The sequence below is a fragment of the Crotalus tigris genome, unplaced genomic scaffold (genome assembly GCF_016545835.1).
Source record: "Crotalus tigris isolate CLP2741 ecotype Arizona unplaced genomic scaffold, ASM1654583v1 scf7180000017772.1543713, whole genome shotgun sequence".
In the NCBI taxonomy this organism is placed as follows: Eukaryota; Metazoa; Chordata; class Lepidosauria; order Squamata; family Viperidae; genus Crotalus; species Crotalus tigris.
This window is the reverse complement of record NW_024096623.1, coordinates 208,345-213,496: the sequence shown is the minus strand read 5'-3', so window position 1 is coordinate 213,496 and position 5,152 is coordinate 208,345. Positions and strand designations below refer to the sequence as shown.

At 50.1% G+C, this 5,152-nt stretch overlaps 1 pseudogene; it reads left to right on the top strand.

Moving 5' to 3' along the window:
* The first annotated feature begins 2,225 nt into the window (after positions 1–2,225).
* LOC120307265 lies at positions 2,226–4,638 on the top strand (annotated as a pseudogene).
* The last annotated feature ends 514 nt before the right edge of the window (positions 4,639–5,152 follow it).

Below are 5,152 nucleotides of genomic sequence, written 5' to 3'. Positions count from 1 at the left end.
AGTATTTTGATTGAATTCTTTCAATCCTGGTTTTAATATTCCCGCATGCTCATTTTATTTCTCTACATACTGTAACTTGACAGATATTTTTAAAAACAGATGTCTGAAAATGAATGCTTTCTGGTTAAATATTATTCTATTCTCATAATAAAATATGCTCTCTCCCCCTTCCTTTAGCTTAACAAAGCCCCAAAATGTACTGCAGGGAGTATCTGCAGCTGTAGGACCACTACAAACTAATGTTCTTTGGGAAAGCTCTTTAAAATGAAATTGCCACTATATTTTCCAATTATAGTTTAGACAGTAAATAAATCATTCGTATATACACTCACATGGACACCCAAGCTTTTCATAATGGAAATGGCATTTTAGTTCTGGAACTGATGTCCAGCAGGGCAGACACCCCTTATTATATAGTGTTATGATGACTTGCAAGAAAAATAAATCTCCACAGATTTCTTTCTTAGACAAAACAGTATGTGTTATGTCCCGAGCCTTGCAAACGGCTCGGGCGTTTGCAGGCAGTCCCGGGCAGGTGAAAAGCTGCCCGCGACCAGACAGGCTGTCGCCAGCGCCGTGCGCATGCGCGGGTGCTGGCGCGGGAAAAGTATCGCATTTACCCGGGAAATGTCTATATAAGAAGTTGGGAGGTTTTGGGAGCTGCTGAAGCCATCTACTTGTAAGCTGAACGCAGAATAAAGAAAACTGAGAACTTCAACTGCTTCTCGTGTCTGCTTCCCGCCACGGACTCAACACTGGCGACGAAGGTGGGATTGCCTTACACCGCCTGGAAAGGAAGAAGTGTAAGCTTACCCAAGTGAGTCCTGAGCGGCGGAACGGCGTCGACTCGGCAGCTACCCGCCAATCCAGTGCGCATTCGGGGGTAGGCTGGCTGATAGACCCGTCTCCTGAAGATGGCAAAAATCGGAAGGCTTTCGGAATTCGACGTCTCACATCCAGAGCGGTGGGAGTCATACGTAGCCAGGGTGGAGAACTACTTCAAGGCAAACCAAGTGAGGGAAGAGAGCTTGAAGGCTGCCACCCTGCTTTGTGTTTGCGGCCAAGACGCCTTCGACATCGCAGAAAACCTTGCAGCACCTGTTCCAGTAGAGTCTGTAAGCTACGCAGATCTGAAGAAGCTACTGAAGGAGCACTTCCACCCCAAGATGTCCGTCATCGCATGGCGCCACACCTTCGAGCAGAGGGATCAATGGCCCGGTGAGTCGGCCAAAGAATTCATCGCCGCATTACGGAAGGCCGCCAAGCACTGCGAGTTCAAAGACCTCGAAGAACGACTGAGGGACCGATTCGTGTGCGGGTTAAGGCATCGAGATCTACAACAGAGACTTTTCGCTAAAGAAGAATTGTCCTACCAAGATGCCTTAAGGGAAGTCACCGCAGAAGAAGCAGCAGGCGGCGCTGTCAAGAACATGCGGCCGATCAGAAACAGTCCAGAGGTTGCATCCGTGCACCAGGAAGACGTCAAAAGAAACTCTGAGGAGGATCCGGACGAGGAAGTCGACCATCTCCACCCCACGAAGGAAGAAAAACAGAAGGGAAGCTCTTCAGCTCCGCTCAAGTGCATCGGCTGTGGAGGTCGCCACAGGAGAACCGACTGCAAGTTCCGCTCCGCTACCTGCCGGGCATGCGGCAAACAAGGACACATTGCAGCTGTGTGTCTGGGCCGACGAAAGGTACAACCTCAGGAAGAACTGCGCCTGAAAGGTACCAGATTCCCCAGCCAGAATAGGGTAGGGTTTTGCGCTTCGCGAAGAAGCATCCTTAGGACAGGCACACACAAGCCCATTAAGAAAAAGCTGTCACTCAAGGTGAAGCTACAAGGGGTTCCATTATCTATGGAACTAGACACAGGGTCTGCCTTTTCAATTATCTCCTTGCATACATTTAGGAAGATTTGTTCCGGTAGTGGAACTCAGGCCAAGTTAAGGCCTTCTGACATTGTGTTAACAGATTTTCAAAATTCAAGAGTGTGTGTTAAGGGGGAGGCCACCCTTAACGTGCAATACAAGAGTTTTGAAGGTCCACTAGACTTATTAGTAGTAGGGGGTGAACGAACGAGTCTCATAGGACTCGATTGGTTTGAGGCCTTGGGAATACACGTCACAGGGCTCAACAGCCTACAAACACTCGACCTACAGGAAGTTTGCAAAGAATTTGCAGATGTTTTCAGCCCCCAGCTGGGCACGTTCAAAGGACCTCCTGTGTCCTTAAAGCTAGATCCCACTGTCACTCCCATTAGAATTAAAGCAAGAAGGGTCCCTTTTGCTTTAAAGAGTAAAATTGACACTGAGTTAGACAAACTGATCCAACAGGGAATCCTAGAACCTGTTGATTCCAGTCCTTGGGAGACCCCCATTGTCACGCCTCTAAAGGCAAATGGGGACATTCGCATTTGTGCTGACTACAAATGCACTCTGAATAAGGCATTGCAGCAACATGCCTATCCTGTTCCTGTGGTCAGTCATATTCTGGCCTCCCTCAAGGGGGGGGGCGCGTTTTTGCAAAGCTTGACCTAGCTCAAGCGTATCAACAGCTGCCTGTTGATGATGATGCTGCTATAGCTCAGACTATTGTGACCCACAGGGGAGCCTTTAAGGTAAAAAGGCTGCAGTTTGGAGTGAATGTCGCTCCTGGGATTTTCCAAAGCGTAATGGAAAACACACTGCGGGGCATACCGGGGGTTTGCCCCTACTTTGATGATGTCTTAATTGCAGGAGACTCCACACACATTCTAGCTGAAAGGCTAAGAGCTGTTCTGTTAAGATTCAGGAAATCAGGCCTCAAGCTCAAAAAAGACAAATGCATGATTGGGGTGCCTTCTACTGAATTTCTGGGGTTCAAAATTGATGCTGCTGGGATTCACCCTGCTGAATCCAAACTGACTGCTATTTTAGAAGCACCTAGGCCAAAGTCCAAGGCCGAACTTCAGGCCTTCCTGGGCCTCCTGAATTTTTATAATTCTTTTCTTCCACAAAAATCTAGTGTAGCTGAGCCTCTTCACAGGCTACTAGACAAGCAAGCTGTGTGGCAGTGGTCACAAACGCATGAGGGTTGTTTTAACAAAGTCAAGGCTTTGCTCACTTCTAACAGTGTACTTGCACATTTCAACGAGTCTCTTCCTGTGTGCATCGCTTGTGATGCGTCCCCTTACGGGGTTGGAGCTGTCCTGAGCCACCTCAGGTCTGATGGAACTCAGGTTCCTGTTGCATATTACTCCAGAACATTGTCTTCTGCTGAGCGCAACTACGCTCAGATAGACAGGGAGGCTCTGGCTGTTGTTGCTGGAATTAAAAAATTCCATGACTTTCTATATGGCAGGCACTTCACGGTCTTCACTGACCATAAGCCTCTGCTGGGACTGTTTACCACACGTAAGCAGACTCCCCAAATCATTTCCCCTAGAATGCTTAGGTGGTCTATCTTTTTGTCTGCATATGATTTTTCCTTACTCCACAAGCCTGGAAAAGAAATGGGCCATGCTGATGGCCTCAGTAGATTACCTCTGCCAGTAGTAGAAGCTGACCCTGCACCAGCTGTCAACATTCTATCAATCCAAGCCTTGCCCGAGCTCCCTCTTAGTGCCAGGGATGTTGCCGCTGAATCAGGTACAGATCACACACTTTCACGTGTCCGTTCCTGGGTTTTGTCTGGTTCGCCTGAGCACTGCCCTAGTCCTGAGTTTCAGAGTTTCTGGTCCAAAAGGAACGAGCTGTCCCTTTCTCAGGGTTGTCTGCTTTGGGGAAACAGAGTTGTCATTCCCACCTCAATGAGGACTAGGGTCTTAGAATCCCTCCACGAGGGTCATCCTGGCATTGTTCGTATGAAGGCTCTTGCGCGCAGCCCTTGTGGTGGCCTGGTTTAGATAAAGATATTGAGGCTAAGGTGCATGCATGCCACCTGTGCCAACGATCTCGCCCAGAGATGCCCCAAGCTCCCGTGCATAGATGGGAGGAAACACAGTCCCCATGGTCTAGGGTGCACATTGACTACGCTGGACCCTTTCAGGGCCAGTTCTTCTTGGTCCTTGTTGACAGCCATTCGAAATGGCTTGAGGTTGTACCTGTCTCATCCACCACCACTGCAAAGACTATTCAGGTACTGAGGGGGATTTTTGCTGCACACGGGCTGCCAGATGTCATTGTGTCCGACAACGGCCCTCAATTCACTTCCTCCGAATTCCAAGCTTTCTTACAGGCAAACATGATTCGTCATGCCACGTCTGCACCCTTCCACCCGTCCACCAACGGTATGGCTGAACATATGGTGCGCATCACAAAGGACGCATTGAAAAGACTCACCTACGGGGACTGGCATCACAGGTTGGCTGACTTTCTCCTTTCTTATCGCACCACACCGTCCACTTCTACAGGGAGAAGCCCAGCTGAACTTCGTTGGGGGCGTCAACTTACTACTAAACTTGACCGGTTGCATCCGGACAGACTGCCTTCATCTACCTCACATCCTAGGGCACCTAGACAACTACTTGTGGGTGCCCCGGTTTGGGCTCGCAATTACGGGCCTGGTCATACATGGGTCCCCGCTTCTATTTCCAGGGTCACAGGTCCTCTCTCCTACGAGGTTGCCCTGGACAACGGTCGTGTCCTGCGTCGGCACATCGACCAACTCCGCCCTCGGCGGGACTTTTCAGATGAGACTCCTGGGTCTTTTCCAGGGGGGAGGGGGACCCTTTGGAGCAAAGGGAAGGGCACGAGCTGCTGCCCATCTCCACTGATGGAGCTACAAACGGCCCATCCCAGGGTTCCGCGAGAGCTCCGAACAAGAATTCTATGAGCCTACCTAATTACCAGGCATCCACGCCTACTCCAGCCAGGGAGTCACCCCGGGGGCATACTCACTTTCCACACACATCACACAGCACTCCAGTCACGGAGGATACCCGGGGGCATCCCAACAAATCATTCCCCGCAAGAGAGCTGGCACACAATTCCCAAGGTTGGCCTGACCTTACCCCAAATCCTACAGGGGGTCAAACATACAGGGAGGTGGTCGAGGAACCAAGTCCCGACTACAACACCTCTAGCCCAAATCAGGGAGTAACTGAGTTTTGGGAAAGTACAGAAACCCACACAAGCCCGGACACAGAACGGGGTTCAGGGAATGGACAGCCTCC